The 26,188-nt window shown below is 45.1% G+C and overlaps 1 long non-coding RNA gene across 1 annotated transcript in view; it reads right to left on the bottom strand.

The window, feature by feature from the left end:
- The window catches only part of LOC144696379 (uncharacterized), a 48,819-nt gene extending 34,893 nt beyond the window's left edge, over positions 1–13,926 (bottom strand). The window contains exons 1-2 of the long non-coding RNA XR_013580161.1: positions 13,763–13,926; positions 426–591 (exon numbers count right to left, since the gene is read on the bottom strand). This is a non-coding gene — a long non-coding RNA (uncharacterized LOC144696379). The remainder of the gene's footprint in view (positions 1–425; positions 592–13,762) is intronic.
- Positions 13,927–26,188: the final 12,262 nt, after the last annotated feature.

The raw sequence follows: 26,188 nt of genomic DNA, 5'->3' as shown, positions 1-26,188 counted from the left end.
TGAAGCTCACCGGAGGCCATACTAAATACACAGCGTCTACAGACAGAGGATAGATAAACTTTCTCAGCATATCGGAACACCAGTGCTTGTGGAGGCTCAAAGTTTTGCAGTTGGTGGCAGACATTTGTATCCTGTTGGAAAAAGACCCACTGCCAACTGGACCTGCTCTTGACCATTGGCTGTCAAAGTCACTGCTGCCCTCAACTTCTTTATCGCTGGCTCTTTCCAGGCCTCTTCTGGAGACGTGTGAAAGATCTCGCAGCCGACACCACGCAAATGCATAAGACAAGTGACTGACGGCTTCTTTGCTCACCACGACCTTCTCAAGGGTAATTAGGGATGGGCAATGAATGCTGACCTAGCCAGTGACGCCCACATCCCATGAAAGAATTTTTAAAAAGCTCTGGGAGTTATGTGAACTTCACCTGCAGTGATGCCACTCAGAGTGAGGGGGTGCTCGAGTTTGCAGCTCTGGTTGGCTTCCCATGGGCGCATCATTGGCTGCACGCATGTGGCAATAAAGACACCTGCTGATCTCTCACGAGTGTTTGTCAAGTGCAAGGGCTTTCCCTCCATCAATATAGAGCTGATCTGTAACCACAAAATGATCTCCATGTAGTATGCGTAATATTCGATGGCAGCTGTTATGATGCTTATGTCCTACGCCAGTCCACCCTCACGTGTCTCCTCGCATCTGGAAGCAGAGCTACTGGCAGGTTGCTCGGAGACAAGGGATACCCACTTAAAATGTGGCTGATGGCCCTTCTCAGAAACCCAAGGAAAGAGACCCAGGAGTGATGCAATAAAGGCCATGTGACTACAAGATGTGTCATCGAACAAGGCGTCAGCATCCTGAAGATGCTCATCGGGTGCCTGGACAGATCTGAAAGCGTCCATCAATACGTGCCAGCCAGGGTGTCGAGAATAATCACTCTGAACTCTGCACTTTGAACAACATAATGCAGCTGCCTGGTTTGAAGCTACAGGAGGATCAAGGCACAGGCCACAGAGCCTCTTCAAACGATTCTGATGAGGAGAAGAGAATGCAGAAAGTGATGCACCATCAGCAGCACACATTGCTGCCTGGGATGCCCTCAATATTAAGAGGTTCATGTCGGTTCCACCAGCGCACCCCACCCAACAACCAGTTTCAAAAGCCATCTTTGTCTCCCATACCCACCCCCCCAACCCCCCACCCCACGCCACCAACACAAAGCAGTCCTGTAAACCACCAAGCCACCTTTTCACAGCAACCCCACCCCCATCCCCTTTGATCGGCATCAATTCATGCCTCCCCATCATCACACAACTGAAAAGGCCGCCTGTTAGTCAGCAACCAAACATGGGCCATAAGAGAAGGAATAGTATTAATATGACCCACATATAAAACAGATACCTGACATTCTAACAATCTGCAACACCCATGTGTATACCCTTGTGCAAATACAGAAATATTTGTCAAAGTGGATGGCCTTACATTTCCATATTAAACTCCATCTGCTACATTGTTTACCCTGATTTGTTTCATGGTGAGTTAATGTCTTGTGCAGTGAATTTAACCTAAAAGCAAAAAACCTGAATATTAATTCTCCCTAAATCTCTTCTTGACCAAGTAAGGAGAAGGTTAATGACAAGGTTTGGACCTTTATTGGAGGAGAGCAGTGATTTTACTTGGGGGTGGGTGGGGGTGGCGGGTGTAGATATATAATTTTTAAAATAGCGAAGGTAGGATTTTTAACATGGGATGAATTAGACATTTAATCATTTGTGGCCCATTCACTTACTTTGCCATGTAAATTCAAACCACCCCACTTGGAGACACTGAAAACCCTGGGCCTGCAAAAAGGCAGTCACGGAACTTAAAACTAGAATTGTCTGTGAGATATGCAAATGCCCGATGTAAATACACATCTGTCTTCTTCTGTTACTACTTTTGCATGACAGGAAACACTTAAAATGGGATATCTAGTTTGACTAAAACATCAATGGCTTCCTGAGATGCCAAGTAGAGAATCAAGGTCCTTCCCATTACAGATCTTAGTGGAAAGGTTGACATATGTTCCATGATCTGGAGCTCTTGGCCACAATTGCACTTTGGGTTATCCATCATTTTCCACTAATGGAGTAGGTAGCTACATCGTCTGCGTTCCGTGAGGATTTGTTTAAACCTTGTTCACTGTCTTCGAGGGAGGTCAAACCCAGGAACCACTGTTGTTGGGTCAGTGAAGGGAAGTTGGTTCCATTTGCTCCATCCATCCAACTGGACAGTTGTTGACACCAACTGAATAAATATTAGCTGCTTTTTCCCAAAATGGCCACTGCAATTTTCCGGCCGGGATTTTTCCTGTGTCGGGCGGGCTTGGCGGGAGCGGGCATTGAGCCGACCGCTGCCCACGATCAGCTCCGCACTGCCATTTACGTGGTGGTATGCCCAGCATGAGACGTGAGTGGTAGCGCTCAGTGCTACCTGTGCAGGCGGGGATAGGAGGGAGAGTCGGGGCCAGCGTTCTTTCACACATGCGCATGAAAGAGCGCTCTAATCTCCCTAAAGCACGGAGCTGTCTCAGGGGGATTGAAGCAGTTTGTAACAACATTTTTACAGAAATTAAAAATTTAATGAGACATGTCCCCACATGTGACGGTGTCACATGAGATGGGACTTGTTTTTATTTTTCATATAAAATTTTTATTTAAGCTGCAAAAGCTTTAGGAAACCTCATCCCGCTCGTGGATGAGGTTTCCGAAAAAACGTGAAGGCCGCCTTGGCCTTTTCGCCTTCCCACCAACCGTTAGGTTGGACAGGCAGCATAAACAAGGACATTAATTAATTTGTTAATGGCCTTAATAAGCCTATCAATTATCGGCGAGCATGCGCTGCCGAATGAAACATTGCGAGACAGCGCGATGACACCAGGACGCATGCCCAATGTCATTGCACGTCATTTTACACACCGGTGTGTCAGCCCCACCCCTGCACACCAACTGAAACATCCTGGCCCAAGTCTGTGTGAATGGGAAGGTCAGTGTTGCGTGTGATTTTTGTCATTCCACGAAGCTCACTGACATTTGGGTGATTGGCTCCGAGAGCCACCAAGTCAGTGTGGACTTAAGTGTCCCTGGAACCGTCCTCATGGTGCCGTTTAGGTGCATGTTCATGTGGTGGCTGCAGGACATGAGGTCGAGTGGTATTCTTCAGCAGAGTAATCTAGACCACTGTGGAGGTACAATTTTTTCTAGCTGTATTCCCCAATATGTTCCAGAGAGTATCTGAACCAGGTTCATCCTGATTTTACTTTTTGACTAGCATTGATGAAATGAGGCCACTAGGTGAGAGTCCTGTCCAGGGTGACACCCATCTATTCTGCATGGGGGTAATGGGTTTGTCACCTTCTGCAGAAGGAAATGTTGAATTCATTTCTGGTAGTGGTGGTGGTGTTCAGATGCAAAGTTGACACAAGTGTCTTCTCTGGACTGAGGTCGAGGCGCCAGGTGTGGATGCAACATTGCAGTAGTTCCAGATCAGTTGTGACCATTCCACTTGCTTCCTCTCGTGTTGATGTCTGTGTCACCTTTGTTATATCATCAACATAGATGAACACCTGTGATTTGGTGCAGGGCACTTCTGCCATATAGATGTTGAAAAATCCCACTATGAACACTGGGAAACTATTGTAGCACATCTATATTCAGGCGGTCTTGTCACCAAAGTAGAGGTGGCTCTTATTGTTACTTATTAGGGTGTTGAAAAGTCTGAGAGTTTTGTGGCATCCAGTCAATGTTGAAAGCTTTGGTAGCTGGCCTTGGCTCCAGATGGTGTTGTTTGCTGATTGCCAGTCTGTGCAGGCAGCTCCAGCCTTCAGCTGCTTCTGGAGCCCTGCCTCAGTGTTGGTAGTGAGTACAAGGATCTGATCAGAACAGTTTCTTCCTTCTTGGAAGCCTGTCAGCTCATTTGGGAAAGCGACATCTAAACGCAGCGACATCAGTCAAGAAGAAGCCGTTCGGCCACCTTGTAGACCATATCCAAAACGACAATCGGACAGTAGCTTTCAGGATTGTTGGCCGGTTTTCCCTGTTTCAGGATGGCAATGACTTTGGATCGGCGCCTGACCTCTGGGATTATCTGAGATTCAAAAATATTGAAGGTGGGTTTGACAAGCCACATCTGTCCCTTTGGGTTCTGGTTCCTCGGGTATTCTGGGTGGATGTCAGAGATTCTGGTGGCCTTCCCAGGCTTGGTGGCTGTCAGTGGTGTGTCCACCTCTACAGTGGTTGAGGCAGCTGAGAAGGTGGAGTATAGAGGGGCTTTTTACAGTGTCTGCTTCCAATGGTTGTATATATCTTGGAGCTGGTTAGGACACAGGCCACAGTAGCATCTGCACTGGCCTTTGGTGCCTCATGTGTGGGCAGTGAGAGGGTACCAAGTCTGGGGAGTAATCCAGAGTTTCTAGCTGGAGTGTGAGAAATGCAGGCTTTGGGTGGTTTCTCACTGTCACACCAATCTACCATTATTTATGGAATCCATGAATGCTGTAGCTTGGTCTTGGTTGACATTAAACTCACTCTTGGTCTCCTGGGACTAACATGACATTTATTCTTTGATGTAGCCACATGTGGGCGGCCCTCACTTTCAGCAGTTAAGTAAAACGATGGTACTTATTTGGGTACAGTGGTATTCTCTGTGTTGTATTCAACACATCCACTCGTGAAGGTAGGTCAGGAAACTTTGCAGAAGTTCCATCTTGGCTTGGGGTCCTAGATACCTACTGGGACCTCAATCCCTACATGTGCGATGCTGTGTCAATATTGTGGGTGGGGAAAGTTCTTGTGGATCTTGCAGAGCAGGTGAGCATCCATCCTTTGCTTTCATTGGTCGTGAAACAGAGATCTAGTGAATATTCCCTCTGCCAGTGGGCAGCAAAAAAAGTTTCCTGGCTGTCTGGTGTCATGAACAAGATGGATGTTGGAGGCTGTACACAGTTTTCTCATTGTTTGTTCGCTTATTTAGTGGTAGCTGTTCAAATCACCAATGTAGATTACTCAGGTGGTTGGTGGTTAATAGGGCGCTAGTTAGCCATATCTCCATTGGCTTACGGATATTCATGACTGTCAACTTGCCCGCTCTGACTGTAATGGTGACAGATCTGTCTGCTGCTGGAGTTTCTGCACTTCATTAATTAGGTCAGCCCAGACACGTGTCCATAACATATTTCACATGTTATCGGCACGATATCATGTAGAATTCATGAATCAGCACCCAGTATGGGTAGGATTATGGTAGGTGGCTTTCTTGGAGTGTAAGAACTTCAATTGTTTGTGTTCTAATTTTCTTTGACAAGATATTACACTTCACTTTAGATAGACCTTCAACATTGCACTGATAAATGAGGAACGCTAGACTGATTACCTTGGTTGGTCTTTAAAGGGACCTTTGTTTGACACATTCAATGCTTTCCTGTTTTGTGGACCAGGAGGCCACTTTTGGGCATGTGGTCATCTTCTTGATGCCATTCTTAATGAACTAGCACATGTATATCATCACCTTTCCTAAATGCCTCTGATAGTGTGAAATGAAGCAAGGTATAACTTAACCCAAGCCAAAACTTTAAAATAAAAGTAAAACACTACGGATGCTGGAAATCTGAAACAAAAACAAAAATTGCTGGAAAAACTCAGCAGGTCTGACAGCATCTGTGGAGAGGAAGAGGAGCATCTCCACAGATGCGGTCAGACCTGGTGAGTTTTTCCAGTAATTTTTGTTTTACAACTTTAAAAGTTCTCTTTCATATATACAAACAGTGCCAAGTTCTTTCAATGCAACAACTCATAGCATTAATCTGGAAGAGGGGTCAAATATTGCTACAGTAGTAAACAAATTCAGGATTTATGCCCTAGCGGCTACATACATGATATTGTTTTAAACATCAAACACTGCAAAATAAAAATCGATGCCTAATACGAGGTAGTGATATCTGAAGGGCTAAGCCCACTACTGCTTGCTGCATGTATGTTTTAAGTGCAGATCACCAATTCCTTAGGCCCTTGAAAATGATCAAAAGCTGTACCATGATCACAGAGTAAATCCATTAATACAGACGGGAAGACAAGGCCTGTGATTGTGCAGTAATGGCCACGAGATGGTGGAAACATGCTACAAGATAACTCAACTCCGCACTTGCCTTTAGCATAATTGGTTTGGGTCTCAGGCACACAATAGACTGCCAGCTCTATCAATTTGGAGTTTTAATTTAAATGAGGGCTTGGAACCTAAGGCAATTTTCTTTTGTGGGTCGAGAGAGCTTGAAGTTCATCCACCTATTTTATCTAATTTAAAGTGTAATTTCGCTAATGGTTAGCTGAAGCTTTTAAGCAAATCTAATATTCGTCAGAATGATGGTGCTATACTTTATTTATGGACCAGCTCATAAATACAGAAATAAAAGGCAGAAGCAAAAACACAGAGCTTGTTCAATATAAAATTTCACTGAGGGTAAAGTAATTGCATGTTGCTTCTATATATGCTGTACACAGCTATAGATCAACCTCAGTCCTGCTCTTCCCTTAATAAGTAGCTCCACAGCTCAATGCAATCTCCTTCAGGAGGACCATCCCCTCTGCGTTACCATACTATTCCCATTCACCACAGAGTTGCAAAATTAATTGTTCTATTTCTGTACTGGTGACCAATGAGAAAGGGAGTATGTTAAAAAGAGATGACAAATGGGGTAAGATTGGAGAAGTTTAATCTGTAGAGTCAAGAAACTTGTGATTGCCACAAGTTACCTCACTGAGGGGCATCCACACAGTATCTATTCTTTTTAATTCAAAGTTTCTTAGCTCAAAATATTTGGTAGTTCAATTTTTAAGCACAAAACTCCACTGCGTTCTTTTAATGACTGGATAATTCGAATGTTTTGTCTGCTAATGACAACTTCAAATTTATCAGGAATTGTCTGTCATGAATCTTGTGTGAAGTGCTTCAGTTGCAATCGAAAATGTTTGCGCTGCAGACGTATCAAGTTGACTCAAATATGTTTTAACGCAGCAACAAGTCACAAACAAACAGATGAATAAACTGCAGCTTTGCAAACGAGAGAAAAGAAAGTTAGTGGTCATCTGCTGCTTTTCTACAGCCTTGGTAACCTAGCCTCTCCCACAGAGGGGAGCTAATGATTTACCAGCAGCTGCCAATCTACAAACTTGCCCCAGCAGCAGCAGCAACAGCAACTAGTCTCTCATTGACCTCAGGATGCCCCTATTTATATCAATTAGACTTTGCAAACTCACTTCAGAAGGCTGCAGTAAACATAGCTCCACCTTAGTACCAGAGTAATGTAGATCATGTAGTGCAGTGTCTGTGATTATAAAGCAGAATATCCTTCATGAGCATTAAGGCAGCAGATTAATGATTACAAGTTATTTGTGAATGGTTTAGAACTGATGCAAATACATCTGAAAAGCTCAGTGCATACTGAAATGATAGTGTAAACTTATTGCATAATTATTTCCAACTCCAAGTTCAAAGGGTCTAGCTTGTGTAGGGATTATGTCACCGGAACAGTAATTCTACAACATTTAACTAATAATCCAAACAATGAAAGTTCAAATCCCACTATAGCAATCTGAGAATTTGACTTCAGTTTTTAAAAAGTTTGGAAATAAATAACTGGAACTGGTAAAAGCTGCTGAATTGTCTCAAAATCCCACCCGGTTCACAAATGCCCTTTTAATCAGCCGTCCATAAGCAGTCTGACTCGAGTCCAATAAAAGTGTGTGGTTAACCCTTAACTGGCCTAGAAAGCCACTCAGTTGTTTCATACCAGGATTGGGAAACTAGGGATGGGCAATAAATGCCAGCCTTGCCAGTAATGGCCATATTCGGAGAAGGAATTTTAAAATGTTTTGGAGATTAGTGACAGAGGAAATCAACAGAAAGGAAATGGGACAATTTAAGTGGAGTGTCTCAATAGTGGAAACGGAAATTATAACAGCATTTCAAGGACCTTATAAGGCATCTGAAACCCTTAGCAGCCTTAAGGGTCATAGGGTTACAGAGTGGCAGGTAAAAATGAAGGGCAAGGGTTGCCAGATCAATACCCAGCCCCCTATTTGATCACTACAAAGTAGAGTTAGTGCTGCCTGTGGTTAGGAGGCTGCTGAGTGTGCCACTCCATGGTACCATCCCTGCTGGTCAACATTGAAGCTTAGTTTGAGGTCACTGCTGACTGCAGTCTTCCCTGGCAGTGCCAGGCCTGCGCTACATGGTAGCTGCCAATGCCCCCTGCAGTTGATGATAGGGCTCAGCATTTGTCTCTCTGCTGTATCAAGATCCAGAGTTACCAGGCACCCATTCTCTACTGCCATTCATGTGTGCCAGGGCCTGAAAAAATGTTGTTTGGGAGAGTGCAGCCAATTCGACAACATTAGCTCTTGATCACCCTGGGCTGCCTTCATTCCTAGGATGCATTCGAGTGCTTCTGGAGAATCACCCATTAGAAAGGACAGTCAGCATTCACAACCCTAATGCCACCATCATGGATCTGTTGGTTCAGATCCTTTGGGAAGAGAGGACTCCACACCAGCACAATGACAAAATGAAGTGGGTGGGTGCCAACTGGAGGACAATAGAGGACCTCTCAGGCAGCCTGACCTGTTGGTATCCATCTGCAAGCAGTGCCCTTTGTTAGGTCACGCCAGCTTAGAGGATTCCTACTGGGTATCCCAGTATTGTCAATAGTGGTGCTGGGGGCAGAGCAACATCAACTCAGGACAACTGATACAAAGCATCAGGAGCATCTAAGAACCATCAGGAGAGAGAAAAACAAAAACAAACTGCCCAGGAATATCCTGGCTGCCTGTGTTGGAGTCGCAGCAGCGACATGGCTGCGATTTAGGAAGGAGAACCCAGGCGGGAGGTGAGGTTGGCGGCGCACTCAGCCCCGCGTTTCTCCGACCAGTGCCTCACTGCCCTCCGGGAGGAGTTGGCTGCCAGAAGGGGTACCCTTGGATTTAAAATGATTGGCAGAAAGATTAGAGGGAAAATTAGGAATTTTCTTTTCACCCAAAGGGTCGTGGGGGTCTGGAACTGACTGCCTGAAAGGGTAATAGAGACAGAAATACTCAACTCATTTAAAAGGTATCTGGATATGCACCTGCAGGGCTACAGACCAAATGCTGGAAAGTGGGATTAGGCTGGGTGGCTCATTTTTTCAGCCGGCACAGACACGATGGGCCGAGTGGCCTCTGTCTGTGCCATAAACTTTCTATGACTCTCGCCATTCGCCCATCCATTGAGCAGAAGAGGCCCTTCGGCCCATCGAGTCTACACTGACACATGAGAAACACCTGACCTACCTACCTAATCCCATTTACCAGCACTTAGCCCAAAGCCTTGAATGTTATGACATGCCAAGTGCTCATCCAGGTACTTTTTAAAGGATGTGAGGCAACCCACCTCCACCACCCTCCCAGGCAGTGCATTCCAGACCATCACCACCCTCTGGGTAAAAAAGTTTTCCTCATATCCCCCCTAAACCTCTTGCCCTTCACCTTGAACTTATGTCACCTTGTGACCGACCCTTCAACTAAGGGGAACAGCTGCTCCCTACCCACCCTGTCCATGCCCCTCAAAAACTTGTACACCTCGATCAGGTCGCCCCTCAGTCTTCTTTGCTCCGACGAAAACAACCCAAGTGTATCTAACCTCTCTTCACAACTTAAATGTTTCATCCCAGGCAACATCCTGGTGAATCTCCTCTGCACCCCATCCAGTGCAATCACATCCTTCCTATAATGTGGTGACCAGAACTGCACACAGTACTCCAGCTGTGGCCTCACCAAGGTTCTATACAACTCCAACATGACCTCCCTACTTTTGTAATCTATGCCTCGATTGATAAAGGCAAGTGTCCCATATGCCTTTTTCACCACCCCACTAACATGCCCCTCTGCCTTCAGAGATCTATGGACACACACGCCAAGGTCCCTTTATTCCTCAGAACTTCCTAGTATCATGCCGTTCATTGAATACTTCCTTGTCAAATTACTCCTTTCAAAGTGTATCACCTCACACTTTTCAGGGTTAAATTCTATCTGCCACTTATCTGCCCATTTGACCATCCTGTCTATATCTTCCTGTAGCCCAAGACACTCAACCTCACTGTTAGCCACCCGGCCAATCTTTGTCATCCGCAAACTTACTAATCCTATACCCCACATAGTCATCTATGTCATTTATATAAATGACAAATAATAGGGGACCGAGCACAGATCCCTGTGGTACGTCACTGGACACTGGCTTCCAGTCACTAAAGCATCCTTCTGTCATCATCCTCTGCCTCCTACAACTAAGCCAATTTTGAATCCACCTTATCAAATTATCCTGTATCCCATGTGCATTTGCCTTCTTTATAAGTCTCCCATGTGGGACTTTGTCAAAGGCTTTGCTAAAATCCATATAAACTACATCAACTGTCCTACCCTCATCTACACACCTGGTCACCTCCTCAAAAAATTCAATCAAATTTGTTAGGCACGACCTCCCTCTGACAAAGCCATGCTAACTATCCCTGATCAAACCTTGCCTCTCCAAGTGGAGATAGATACTCTCCTTCAGAACTTTCTCCAATAGTTTCCCTACCATTGACGTGAGACTCACTGGCCTGTAGTTCCCTGGCTTCTCTCTACAACCCTTCTTAAATAGCGGAACCACATTAGCTGTTCTCCAGTCCTCTGGCACCTCCCCCGTGGCCAGAGAGGAATTAAAAATTTGGGTCAGAGCTATCTCGTCTCTTGCCTCCCTCAGCAGTCTGGGACACAAATCATCCGGACCTGGAGATTTGTCCACTTTTAAGCCTGTCAACACCTCCAATACCTTGTCACTCCTTATATCAATTTGCTTAAGAACCTCACAGTCTCTCTCCCAGAGTTTGATACCTTCATCCTCATTCTCTTGGGTGAAGACAGATGTGAAGTATTCGTTCAACACTCTACCGATGTCCTCTGGCTCCACCCATAGATTGCACCCTTGGTCCCAAATGGGCCCTACTCTTTCCCTGGTTATCCTCTTCCCATTTATATACTTATAGAATATCTTGGGATTTTCCCTACTTTTACCAGCCAGAGCTTTCTCATATCCCCTCTTTGCTCTCCTAATTGCTTTCTTAAGCTCCACCCTGCACTTTCTGTACTCCACTAATGCCTCTGCTGATTTGCTTCCCTTGTACCTGCTAAAAGCCTCTCTTTTCCTTCTCATCGTAACCTGAATATCTCTGGTCATCCATGGTTCTCTGGGCTTGTTACTCTTTCCTATCACCCTAGAGGGAACATGTTGAGCCTGTACCCCACCCATTTCCTTTTTGAACAACTCCCACTGCTCCTCTGTAGATTTCCCCACAAGTAACTGTTCCCAGTCTACCTTGGCCTTAATAAGATCCTGCCTTATTTTACTAAAATCCACTCTCCCCCAATCCAAAACATTTTTTTGCAACTTGTCGATTTCTTTGTCCATAACAAACTTAAACTGTACCATGTTGTGGTCGCTATCGCTAAAATGCTCACCCACCTCAGCCACCTGTCCCGCTTCATTCCCCAGAATTAGGTCCAGCATTGCACCATCCCTTGTTGGACCCTACACATATTGACCTAAAAAGTTCTCCTGTACACATTTCAAGAAATACACTCAATCCAAGTCCTTAACACTGTCTATCCCAATTAATGTTGGGAAAGTTGAAATCACCTAATATAATTACCCTATTGTTATTGATTTTACACACCTCCACAAATTGTGCACATATTGCTCCTCAACTTCCTGCTGACTATCTGGGGGTCTATGATAAACACTTAACAATGTGGCTGCCCCTTTTTTATTCCTAAACTCTACCCACAAAGCTTCATTTGATGCCCCCTCCAAGATATCATCTCTCCTTACTGCAGTAACTGACTCCTTAACTTATAATGCAATGTCTCCTCCTCTTTTACCCCCTCCCCTGTCTCACCTGAATATTCTATATCCCGGAATGTTGAGATGCCAATCCTGCCCTTCCCTCAACCACGTCTCAGTGATGGCTACTATATCACAATTCCACATGTCAATCCTCACCCTTAACTCATCTGTTTTACCTGTAATACTCCTGGCATTAAAATAGAGGCCATCCAGCCTTGCCTTACTCCCTTGAAACTTAATGCAGCTGTAATCCCTCTGACTTGATTGTTTTACTGTATTATGATATGTTTCTGCTAACATTCTGTGTCCCCTCCCCCTGCCGAATTAGTTTAAACTCCTCCCAACAGCACTAGCAAACCCACCCGCAAGGATGTTAGTCCTGCTCTTGCTCAGATGTAGACCGTCCCGTTTGTACAGGTCCCACCTTCCCCAGAAACGGTCTCAGTGATCCAGAAATCTAAAACCCTCCCTCCTGCACCAACTCATAAGCCACATATTCATCTGCGCTATTCTCCTATTTCTGAACTCACTAGCACGTGGCGCTGGGAGTAATCCAGAGATTACAACCCGAGAGGTCTTACTTTTTAGTCTACTGCCTAACTCCCTGAATTCTTGATGCAAGACCTCATCCCTATTTCTACCTATGTCATTGGTACCAACATGTACCATGACCTCTGCCTTATCGTTCTCCCACTTCAGGATGCCCTGCAGCTGTTCAGTGACATCCCAGACCCTGGCACCAGGGAGGCAACATACCATCCTGGAGTCACGTTGATGGCCACAGTAGCGCCTATCTGTTCCCCTGACTATAGAATCCCCTATTACTATTGCTCTTCCTCCCTTCCTGAACAGATAGGCTGCTTGTGGTGCCAGAAGCTTGGCTCTGTCTGCACTCCCTGGAGGAACCAGCGCTCTCATCAGCCTCCAAAATGGAATATCGATTTGCGAGTAGGACCCCAGGGGACTCCTGAACTACCTGCCTGTTTCTCTTGGACTGCCTAGTGGTCACCCATTCCCTTCGTTCCTCAAGTCCCTTCATCTACGGTGTGACCACCTCCCTAAACGTGCTATCCATGATGCTCTCAGACTCGCGTATGCTCCAGTGTCCCCTGCCACCGTTCCAGCTCTGAAACCTGAGCTTCCAGGAGCTACAGCTGGACACACTTCCTGCACACATGCTGGTCCCGGGCACTGGGAATGTCCCCGGCTTCCTACATGGAGCACGAGGAGCACACCACGGCTTTGAGTGCTCCTGCCATGACTTATTCCTTTAAATTAAACCTCTTAAGTCAATTACTCTAGGGCCCTTCTTTCCTGATCCTCGTTACTGCAGAGTATACAAACTATAAACCACAAAAAGACCTTAAACTATAAGCAATTAAAGTAGTAAATACCTTACCCGCTACTTACCAGTGATTCCTTTCCCTTGTAGCCTCTACTGCTGCAGCAGGGCAAGACCCATGCTCTGAAGATTTAAGAAGTTGGATCACAAGGAAAAAATGCAAAGAGCACCTCGTCCCCTATGCACCAAATTGCCAATACCCACTCTGGCTGTGCCCCACTCAGGATGTGCTCTCTCCCCTGTTCATGCGCAAGCTGACTGTTGTGTGCTTCTAGATAGTCCCTTTCTTAAATAGAGCTGAGTTGACTCACCACTAGTTAAGCTTCAAATAGTAATTAACACCTATTCAGGCCCTAATCAGGCTTCAGGTGATTGACAGTTAACTGTCACACAGTCAGCTGACTCAGCTACCTTACCAGCCTTTTAACTAGACTACTGAACTTACAAAAATTAAAGAGAAATTAAAGAGAAAGACTTACCAGTTCAATTCTCACTGTGCACCAAATTGTCAATACCCACTCTGGCTGTGCCCCACTCAGGGTGAGCTCTCTCCCCTGTTCATGTGCAAGCAGACTGCCTTCCCACAACCATTGGAAAGCAGGGGGACTGACTCTTTGTTACCTGATTGGAATAAACTTGACCAAACAGCCTTTTTTTTCCCAACCAACATTTTAAAAGTTAAGAATTGAAAGAATTAAAAGAAAATGAAAAGAACACTTTTCTTTTAATGCCCTATGATTTATCTCCACGATTGCTTGCAGCAGTGCCCTGGACACTCCTATAGTGTTGGCAGAGCTTGGCACTGCAGAGGAACAGCAATGGAATTAATTGTTTGCGAGAGTGCTCCAATGTGCAAACTTCAACTGGAATGGGCTGAGAGGATCAAATTCCTTTTCTGACTTTAAAGGTCCAATGGACATTATGTGTGTACTTAATATTGCGCATTCAACCTTACTGACCCCATCAGCACATTTTTGAACAATAGACTTGAGTTTTTTTAAATAAGGTTAGCACTAATGGGTAAATATAGTGTGGTCTGGTACTGTGCTTACAGGGCTGAAGAGGCCAGCTTCGACACCCCTCTGTTCCCCCACCCCCCCACCCCCCCCCCCCATTCCGCTCCACCCTGCCTCACCCCCTGCAGTTTGTGTTGAATTCACTGCTGTCAGTTAGGGCTAGACTTGGCTGTGGCACGCCAAGGCTTTTAAAGGGGGAAAATCAACCAGAGCTGCAGCTCCTGATTGCTATCTGTGGCCTCGTTTATGACATGCACATCACAGAATCACAGAATCACACAGTGCAGAAGAAGCCCTTCGGCCCATCGAGTCTGCACCGACACGTGAAAAACACCTGACCTACCTACCTAATCCCATTTACCAGCACTTGGCCCATAGCCTTGAATGTTATGATGAGCCAAGTGCTCATCCAGGTACTTTTTAAAGGATGTGAGGCAACCCGCCTCCACCACCCTCTCAGGCAGCGCATTCCAGACCGTCACTACCCTCTGGGTAAAAGAGTTTTTCCTCATATCCCCCCTAAACCTCCTGTCCCTCACCTTGAACTTTTGTCCCCTTGTGACTGACCCTTCAACTAAGGAGAACAGCTGCTCCCTATCCACCCTGTCCATGCCCCTCATAATCTTGTAAACCTCGATCAGGTCGCCCCTCAGTCTTCTCTGCTCCAACGAAAACAACCCAAATCTACCCAACCTCTCTTCATAACTTAAATGTTTCATCCCAGGTAACATCCTGGTGAATCTCCTCTGTACCCCATCCAGTGCAATCACATCCTTCCTATAATGCGGTGACCAGAACTGCACACAGTACTCCAGCTGTGGCCTCACCAAGGTTCTATACAACTCCAACATGACCTCCCTACTTTTGTAATCTATGCCTCGATTGATAAAGGCAAGTGTCCCATATGCCTTTTTCACCACCCCACTAACATGCCCCTCCGCCTTCAGAGATCTATGGACGCCAAGGTCCCTTTGTTCCTCAGAACTTCCTAGTATCATGCCGTTCATTGAATACTTCCTTGTCAAATTACTCCTTCCAAAGTGTATCACCTCATACTTTTCAGGGTTAAATTCCATCTGCCACTTATCAATGCCATTTGACCATCCCATCTATATCTTCCTGTAGCCCAAGACACTCAACCTCACTGTTAACCACCCGGCCAATCTTTGTGTCATCCGCAATGTCTGGCAACTGGAGCACAGGGTTGGACTTGGCTGTGATGCCTCCTACAGTTCAGTAACCTGTTGCTTCTCACTGTGGGTTAGCATCTGAAGAATGGTCACCTGGTTGAGGTACTAGTAGATGGAGGGACACTGAAGAACTGTACCTTAGTAAGGAGAGAAATGAGAGAGTAAGACTTCTTAAACTGAGCTTTTTTTTTGCTGAGTGGCAGGAGGAACTTTACATTTCATCGCTGGCTTCAATGCAGATCAATAGTGCATGATAGCATTGTACTCACTCGGCCTATACTTTAAGAAAAGTAACACAATTCAGAGCTTTTAGCGATGCAGCACAATCATTGTTTTCTACAGCTTTCCAGATTAGCTGGTTTTAAGTTAATTACAGCTGGGGGTCATATGTTCAGCCATGAAGGGTTTAAATAAAATCTGACACAAGACCTGCTGTGAAATTGAAAACAAAATATTCAACTTCTTGCATTTAAGAAAAAGGCAGGTTTTCAGATAACAAAAATCCGCAGGATATTGAAGCAACAAAGAAAGAAAGACTTGCATCCATTCAGTGCCTTTCAGGATATCAGAATGCCCTAAAGCATTTCACACTCAATGATGTACTTTTGAAATGTAGTCATTCTTGTAATGTAGGGGACGCGGCAGTCAAATTGTGCACAGTAGTGTCCCACAAACAACAGGGTGATAAATAACCAGACAGCCCGTTCATGATGGTATTAGTGTTGGCCAGGATACGAGGAGAACTCCCTTGCTCTTCTTCAAATGCTGTTATGGGATTGCTTACATCCACCTGAGTCGGCGGAGTTTAAGCTCCCATCTGAGTTGGCAGCTCTGTTGATGCAAAACTTCCTCATAAATGTGCAAGGGCCAAGAGGATCCTTGCAGTCTTTCCAATCAAAAATTCAAAACAATACCACTCTATTTCCTTAGTTCTGTTGAAGAGCCATTCGGACTCGAAACGTTAACTGTCTTCCTCTCCGCAGATGCTGTCAGATCTGCTGAGTTTTTCCAGGTATCTTTGTTTTTGTTTCACAATTCTATACATTATCTCTTCCTCCTCTCGAGCACTACCACGATCAAAAAACTATGCAGCTCCCTCTTAAATTTGGTGACACTCGCCACCTCCACTCTCTCTGTGCACAGTTAAGATCAATTATATGTTATCATTTTTTAAAAACCAATTTGAAAAAGCTAAAGACTTAATGTCTGATGATTACCATTCCAAATCATTCATCTTAAGACTACATACAGGGTATTACACGCACCCCTATACCTAGAAACTCAAATTGAAATAACTTCCCGGAAACATGACCATCACTCAGCCAGATCCATTCACAGGACAGAATATCCTAGATTTGCACTAAGTGCGGTAACGCGGGAAAATAGACGTTTTACCTGCCAGCTGCAATGGCGGCTTTTCACGCCGTATCATCCCAATCCCGCTTCATTAATCATACATTCCTGGGAAACATGCTGTTTTGATGGCAGGTGGGCTCTTATTTGCCCACCATGCCAGCACCTCACCACTCCCTCACACCAGGTGCCATATTTAAAGTGCAGCCGCACGCACACCTCTCAGTGCATCCAGCCCAGGACTGCTGTACAGAAGGCATGGCCCCAAAAGGCAAGAAGACTGCAACCCCTTTGATGTAGTGACAAGTCCCTGGGATGCCTTTTGGACACCATGGGGGTCCGCTGTGATGTCCTCTACCCACTCTGGCCGCAGGGGTCTAGCAATCGCACCACTCCGGCTTGGTAGGCGATGACAGTGGTGATCAGTGCCAAAACTGCACAGAAGAGGTTGGCCATCCAATGCAGATAGAGGATGAATAATCTCATCCATGCTGCCAGGGTAAGGCAACCATCTCATCACTCTAAACCCACAGACTCACAAGCCCATCACACATTCACTGGCATCTCACTCACTGCCAGCTCAAGGGACATCACCACTCACTCTCTCACACACACCCTCACATCTCCATCTGGCCTCATCTCCTCTGGAGGCTGCCTCCTCAGCTCTCACCATCTTGAGGTCACTTGCACAGATCAACTTGTGCTGCCACACACACCCTGGGATACCCTCCTTCCCCAGTACAGCCCTCACCCTGCAGCCTCTTCCCTGGCATGAAGCCACTTCTCCCCCTTCCCCAAGCAAGCCCTAGCCCTGCAGCCATTGAAAAGCCACCCCCGCCTTATGGCTGATCTGGTAGGTAGAGACCTGACCGTGAACCCCCCTAAAAGTGATGTGGTGCCGTCAGCGAAGCCTGGCGCTGAAGACTGCGAGTGCTGCCCGAAGCACGGTTGGAAAACAAACCTTGAAGTCCTGAGTGAAGTGCAGCTCGCTAGGTGCACATCACTTATGTACGGTTGTACGTCAATGTCGACATGTCGGGTGATCCAGCATGGGTGGGATGATTCCGGCGAGCTGGGCTTATAACGATATGCAGATATATCACAATGAGGTTCCCAGCGTCTGCCAGCGGGAAATGTGGCTTGCCGCTGAGAGGCAGAGCAGACAATTGCAAACTTGTTTCACGACATTGTGAAACCGATTTTTTGCCTTCTCGCCATATTGTCCGCTCACGGTGCCACCAACGGGCATGGAAAATCCTGCCCATTGTGCCTTGTCTTAAAAGTAGCTAAAGCTTCTACTGAATTTTGCTTTGCATCTTCAAGTCATTTTAAAAAAAAGCATTCATTGTCTAAATCTTGCTGAGGTTTTTATTGCTTTTAGGTTATAGAAGATATGCTTAGGTCATAGAGCACATAGGCATACAATGATAGAGACCTCATGTCCTGATTGATATCTTACTTCATTTTTGAAGCTTTCATTCTTCAAGAACCTTTGCTTCCTGCGTTTGCTGTTCCTGAAGTATAGTTTTAATCCTGGGATGTCATTATGTTAAATAACCACCCAGAATTTGCTGTCAGAATAATGCTGAAGCTAATGATGCTCACTGTTATTGTGCACCATGCTAGAGCAGCTTTAGGTGAGGGCAGATGGAAACATGGGAACATGGAAATCCAAAAGCTACTGTCTGATACGTCACTCCGCCTTCTATTAGCTTCATGCAAATAACATCTCATGGTCTGCTTCACCAGTCAATGGCATTGAGCAGCATGAAGTTGCTGCATTTGAAAGACAGCTATAAACTAAACTCACCACAGAAACTTAGAGCTGCTCTGAAGTGATGCAAGAAACCTGCTTTGGAGCCATTTAAGGCCTTTGGATACTTAATTAAACCCGTGTTAGCCGACAGAGATTCTTTTAACCAAGTACCAAATGTTATTTACTTCTAATTACTCTCCAGCACTAAAAACTTGTTCAATCTCATTCCTTCAAGTTTCCATTGTTGCAAATTTTCAAATGTCAAATTTAAAAGTGTTTTTTTCCTGTTCCTTTCTGTCTCTTCAGGAGCCGGCTATCCTGGCAAACCCATGTGCTCGGTCATCCTCATGGAAAGAGGATGAAGTCCCCTTTCTCCCTGCAGAACCCCTCAGTCACCTTCCAGACAATTCCGTGGATGGCAAACTGTGACACGTTGCTAATGTCGCCAGCTCCTACTTGGAAGGAATGAGTTGCAAAGAAGGAAATGGCGAGTGTGGTCTTCACAGCCAACGAGAGGCCAATCTGGTTTAAGGCTCCAGGTCTTCATGAAGCAGGTGACAATATTCCATCACCAGCTCTTTAATGAAGTGAAGCCACCTGAGGCACTGTTCCTGGTTAATCCCAACGTGGGAGTGCTTCTCCTGAAACACCTTGCTGGGGCTCGGGCCTTTCCTCCCTCCTCGTGGCTGTTCCCTTCCCTGCCTCCTCCTCTGCCTGTACTGCTTGTGATGCTGGGCAAGTGTTACTGCAGCAACTGCCCCTATACCTATGCGAAACATTGCAGTTCTCCCAGACTTTCTGTGGTCAACAGAAACTGTAAGAAGCCAATGAAACTTGAGATAAACCCACAATAATAGACTATTGTACAGGCAGCACCTTCCTTATTCACTCCTCAAACCACACGCACTAGCAAGTAATCTGTTCAGGGTGCTCTGGCCATGCTGTTAATGGTTTTCTGTACATTGAAATTAGGGCAGCTCCATTCCTTCAAATGATGCTTGACTTTCTTGACCAGATACAATCTCAGTTGCTGCAGCTTCTCAGTTACAGTACCTTCTCGGTGCTGGCCTTTGACCCATACCCTCTTTCCCCTTCTAAGAGCTGGTAGGTTGTGAGTCCTGTGTCTCCAGTTAAATGTACCAGCTTGGTAGGTTTCTCCCCTTTTTATATAGTTCGATCATAGTCTTCCACCATGACATTTGGTAGCAACATATAGGGAGGGAAAGGAAGTTGTGTTCTTAGCTTGTGGCCCATCAGAAGTTCACATGAGATAAACCCATTACACAATGGTGTGGAGCGATAACTAAGCAGAGCGAGCTCAAAGTTATCATTCTTCTTTAGTAGGGCCCTTAAAGTGCATACTCCTCGCTCAGCTTCTCTGTTAGACTCAGGTACTTTGGCAAAATTGTAGTATGCACAAATCCATAGAATGTTGCGAAGGATTAGAAACACTTGTTGGTGATTGTGACCCATTATCAGACATGACAATGTCCGGAATCCTGAGCGTGGAGAACATTTTTTTCAAGAAGATCATAATGGCTTCCGAGGTGAGGCCATGTAGCCTTTGAATCTCTATCCAGCAGGAATAATAGTCTACTACTATAGAAAATATTCTCCCTTTATAGTCAAACAAATCCAGGCCAAGGTGTTGCCAAGGCCTTGATGGGAAGGAGGAGGGCAGAAATGACTCGTTATGCTCCTATCTGGGCATGGCTTCAAGCTCCTGAGTGACTGGTTTCTCTTCCTGTTTGTTGACTTTGCCAACTTTTATAAACAGATTAAGAGCTATACGGGCTTTTCTACGCAACAAAGAGCATTCTTGATTCTTGATGGCATATAAGGTTTCAGAAACTTCTCTGTCTTTGTATTTTAGTGTTGTTTCAAGCTGACTTTTAACATTTAGCTTGATTCAACCTGGATCTTGGAGTTGAATAGAGGATGGTTGTAGAGTTACTTTTTTCAGCCATGAAACTCTATCAGATAATCCTGAGACACCAGCTCCTCTGTCCAGCTTGAATTCAGTAGGATGCCCATTTACATCAATGTCAGCACTCCAATACTGGCTTTTATTTTCCTTTATTTCTCCTAGGAAGGTGATTTCCTGGTTGTTAAGGTCTTGAATTTCTTGAATGGAGGTTCCTTTAACAGATTTCTCCTTCTGTTTTGTAAGCACAGATTTCTAATATCCAAGGATATACATCCTATCGAAAAGATAGGCAGGTTGGCAGAGGGGGTGGGGTTGCTTTGTTAGTAAGAAATGAAATTAAATCGATAGCAAGAAATGATGTAGAATCTGTGTGGATAGAGTTGAGGAACCGCAAAGGTGAAAAAACCATAATGGGAGTTATGTACAGGCCTCCAAACAGTAGTCAGGATGTGGGGCACAAGATACACCAGGAGATAGAAAAGACAAGTAAGAAAGGCAAGGTTACAGTGATCATGGGGGATTTCAATATGCAGGTAGACTGGGAAAATCAGGTTGGTAGTGGGTCCCAGGAAAAGGAATTTGTAGAATGTCTACGAGATGGCTTTTTGGAGCAGCTTGTGGTGGAGCCCACTAGGGAACAGGCAATTCTAGATTTAGTGATGTGTAATGAGGCAGATTTGATAAGGGAGCTTAAGGTGAAGGAACCCTTAGGAGGAAGTGACCATAACATGATAGAATTTACCCTGCAACTTGAGAGGAAAAAGCTGGAATCAGATGTAACGGTATTACAGTTGAATAAAGGCAACTACAGAGGCATGAGGGAGGAGCTGGCCAGAATTGACTGGGAGATGAGCCTAGCAGGAAAGACAATGGAACAGCAATGGCAGGAGTTTCTGGGAGTAATTTGGAAGACACAGCAAAAATTCATCCCTAGGAAGAAGAAGCATACTAAAGGGAGGACGAGGCAACCATGGCTGACAAGGGAAGTCAGGGACAGCATAAAAGCTAAAGAGAAAGCATACAATGCGGCAAAGAGCAGTGGAAAACCGGGGGATTGGGAAGCCTACAAAGACCAACAGAGGACAACTAAAAAAGAAATAAGGAGGGAGAAGATTAAATATGAGGGTAAACTAGCCAGTAATGTAAAAGAAGATTGCAAGAGTTTTTTTTAGATATATAAAGGGTAAGAGAGAGGCAAAAGTGGACATTGGGCCGCTGGTAAATGACGCAGGAGAAGTAGTAGTGGGGAACAAAGAAATGGCGGAGGAACTGAATAGGTACTTTGCATCAGTCTTCACGGTAGAAGACACAAGTAACATCCCCAAAGTTCAAGAGAGTCGGGGGGCAGAGGTGAGTATGGTGACCATTACCAAGGAGAAGGTGCTAGGAAAACTGAAAGGTCTGAAGGTGGATAAATCAGCTGGGCCAGATGGATTACACCCCAGAGTTCTGAAGGAGATAGCTGAAGAGATAGTGGAGGCGTTAGTGGTGATCTTTCAGGGATCACTGGAGTCAGGAAGGGTCCCAGAGGACTGGAAAATCACTAATGTAACCCCCCTGTTCAAGAAGGGAGTGAGGCAAAAGACAGGAAATTACAGGCCGATTAGTCTGACCTCAGTCGTTGGTAAGATTTTCGAGTCCATTATTAAGGATGAGATTTCAGAATACTTGGAAGTGCATGGTAAAATCGAGCAAAGTCAGCATGGTTTCATCAAGGGGAGGTCATGCCTGACAAATCTGTTAGAATTCTTTGAGGAGGTAATGAGTAGGTTAGACAAAGGAGAGCCAATGGATGTTATCTACGTGGACTTCCAGAAGGCCTTTGACAAGGTGCCGCACAGGAGGCTGCTCAGTAAGATAAGAGCCCATGGTGTTAGAGGCAGGGTACTAGCATGGATAGAAGATTGGCTGTCTGGCAGGAGGCAGAGAGTGGGGATAAGGGGGTCCTTCTCAGGATGGCGGCCGGTGACTAGTGGAGTTCCGCAGGCGTCAGTGTTGGGACCACAACTTTTCACTTCATACATTAATGATCTAGATGAAGGAACTGAGGGCATCCTGGCTTAGTTTGCAGATGATACAAAGATAGGTGGTGGGACAGGTAGTATTGAGGAGGCGGGGAGGCTGCAGAAAGATTTGGACAGGTTAGGAGAATGGGCAAAGAAGTGGCAGATGGAATACAACGTGGGGAAGTGTGAGGTCATGTACTTTGGTAGGAAGAATAGAGGCATAGACTATTTTCTAAATGGGGAGAGAATTCAGAAATCTGGAGTGCAAAGGGACTTGGGAGTCCTAGTCCAGGATTCTCTTAAGGTTAACTTGCAGGTTGAGTCAGTAGTTAGGAAGGCAAATGCAATGTTGGCATTTATTTCGAGAGGACTAGAATATAAAAGCAGGGATGTGCTGCTGAGGCTTTATAAGGCTCTGGTCAGACCACATTTAGAATATTGTGAGCAATTTTGGGCCCCGTATCTCAGGAAGGATGTGCTGGCCCTGGAGAGGGTCCAGAGGAGATTCACGAGAACGATCCCAGGAATGAAAGGCTTAACATATGAGGAACATTTGAGGACTCTGGGTCTATACTCGATGGAGTTTAGAAGGATGAGGGGGGATCTGATCGAAACTTACAGAATACTGAAAGGCCTGGATAGAGTGGACGTGGGGAAGATGTTTCCATTAGTAGGAGAGACTAGGACCTGAGGGCACAGCCTCAGAGTAAGGGGAAGACCTTTTAGAACAGAGATGAGGAGAAACTTCTTTAGCCAGAGAGTGGTGAATCTATGGAATTCATTGCCACAGAAGGCTGTGGAGCCCAGGTCATTGAGTGTATTTAAGACCGAGATAGATAGGTTCTTGACTGGTAAGGAGATCAAAGGTTACGGGGAGAAGGCGGGAGAATGGGGTTGAGAAACTTATCAGCCATGATTGAATGGCGGAGCAGACTCGATGGTGCCGAATGGCCTAATTTCTGCTCCTATGTCTTATGGTCTTATGGTCTAAATTTCCTGGAATGGGAGGCTACTTTAAAATGGCCTAACTTGCCATAGCCATGGCATTGGGCATTTCGGGTGGGTATTCTTCCCACCCGTGGACCTTCTTCCTACCACAAGAAAATGGCAGTTGGCACCTTTTTAGGGTGTTTGCCTAGTGGCTGCATTGCTATACTTTCAGTTTTACAACCCACAAATTGAACAACTTCATTGGGCTCTTCTTTGGGGCTTTCCCTCGCATCTCTGACAAAAACCTTATTCTGCCTCCGCTCTTTGGCCTGACTGGCCAGTTAGCCAAATCTTCCCAAGATTGTGAAAAACCAGAGTGATTTTCATTTAAAATGCTAATAACTGTTCTATCTCTGATCTTTTAGTGTTCCATACTCACAATTTTCAGCTAGGCGGTAAATTCGTTGATGAATGTACCAATTCATTCACCCTGTTTTTGACTGATTAAATTTCGCCCTCTCTATCACAATATTTTTACAAAACTGAATATGAGTCAAAGGCTCCAATGGCATCTTCATAGGAGGCTGTGTCTTCTTTTATCCCCTGACTGGACAGCACATCATCTGCTATGCTCCAAACAGCATATAACAAAGTGCTAACTTGAACTTTGTTCTCTTTAGTTGTGAGGCTGGAGGCATTGCAGTATTGGGTAAAATGTCTTCACCTACTTTGCTATTGCTCAGCCTGCCTGGGGCCCTTTATATTTTGAAATGATCCTGGAAAGAGCAAAGTAGTGGCTATTTCTCACTGCGTTTCGGGGTTGTCTCTTCCTGCACTGCTTGTCTTTGCATTCACTGGGCTGCCCTTATTATTCCATCATCTCCAGTGTGGTTGCTGGGTTGGTCTCAAAGTCCTTCATCCACTGAGCTGCACTGTTGTTTCACTTGAGGTTTTTCCTGCCATTTTTCTACTGTTTCCCTTTGGGTGTAGTCATTGCTGCTGCCATCTGTTATTGTGGGTTTGTCATGGGATTTTTTTGCTTCCTCTCTAGAAAAGATCTTGCTGGAGGCAAGGGTCTTCTGTTCAAAAACCTTTATTTACATCCTAACGATCTACAAAGGTTATATGGTATCAAGACATAGCTAGGGTTACTCTCTGAGGTGCTTCTCACTCATCTTCTCTCAGTGAGTGACATCACTGTGACATAGCTCCTTATGCACATGCTCAGTAGCTATCACTAGAGTCAATCCTTTACAAATTGTTGGCCAATTTTACTAGTTATGCATTGTGTTAGCCCTTTGATCTCATACTTAGGACCTCTTTGGCCACATGCAAGGGATGCACCTGTATCTGCCTGATGCTACATGGTCCACAGGGAAACGACCAGTGGCACCTCCCCCACTACCAAGATGGCGATATGTCTGCGCAATGCCAATAGAAATGGTGTTACACAATTGTACTTGCCGCTTGTGTACAAGGGCACTGCCTACTGCACCACCACACCATGCAGATCAGAATATTTCATGTAGATTCTTTCTCTGTGCTGAATTAGCTCATCTCAGAGAGGGCAGTTGTTGGGGTGCTACAGTTTGCCTTGGTATCCCTGGGCTAGAAAAGAGAAAGAAAATTAGCCAGGGTTTTTGCTCCTGATTCCTATCCAACCCTGCTGCATGTGCATCAGTGAGAAGAGCATTTGGATCAGTTGCTGTGGTGGAATTCACCTTTGATGCTCATTGCCTAGAGATACGCGTGAGGAATGATCAATTTTGGTATGGCATTGGAGAGCAATTAGTGTCCAGGGAATCAAATGAAGAGTCAGAACTGAAAGACAGAAAGAAGGACATGCACTCACCTAGCATCTTTATGATTCTCCGATCCTTCTAAAGTGCTTTACAATCAATAAAGTTCTTTTGAAGTACAGTCACTGTCACAATGTAGGAAATGAGGCTTGGCAATTTGAGCACAGCAATCCTCCACATACAACAATAAGATTCATGGCCAGACAATCTGTTTTACTGATGGCTGAAGGATAGATATTGGCCAGAATACCAGGGAAAACTCACCAGCTATTCAAGGTTATTTAATCTCCACCCAGGACTGCCTCAGTGAGTGGTTGAGGTTAATCATTGATTTACTTTACCAAACAAGCTTATCCATTTGGAAAATTGAAACAAGAAATAAACTATCATAAAATTAATATGTTTGATTTGTGTTCTATTTGTGAAGCAATGTTTTTTTATGAATTCTACCATGAATGAATATTGCTGCTGAATTGAATGCATTCTCTTGTATGGAAGAGTGATTGTGTTGCATACAAATTAGGCTGAGGGCTGAAACAGCCAACAGAGTCAGCAAACTAAGGGAAGGCTGATAGAAAAGAGCCCAGTTAATATTTCAAATGTCCCCAGGTCATTGTGTCCCATCTATTTCAAAATTGCTTTTTCTAAACGAGTAATATTGTTTGTCAGTAATTTTATCAGTAATCCCTCCCTGATCATAGGTGTATTAACAGGAAACTAGATGAGGGTGTATGGAGGAATAAATAGAAGGATATGCTGATAGGATTAGATGAAAAGGGATGGGAGGAGGCTCACGTTGAGCATAAATACATTGGGCAGAATTTTACGACAGCGGGATTTTACGTTCCCGCTGAAGTCAATGGGGATTATAATGTCTCGCCGCATTTTACGGCCCCATCCCTGCCGAAATGGGGCCATAAAATTCTGC

This window comes from Cetorhinus maximus, chromosome 22 (assembly GCF_964194155.1).
Source record: "Cetorhinus maximus chromosome 22, sCetMax3.hap1.1, whole genome shotgun sequence".
NCBI lineage: Eukaryota > Metazoa > Chordata > Chondrichthyes > Lamniformes > Cetorhinidae > Cetorhinus > Cetorhinus maximus.
Note: the sequence above shows the minus strand (reverse complement) of the source record. Positions and strands in the feature narration are given on the sequence as shown.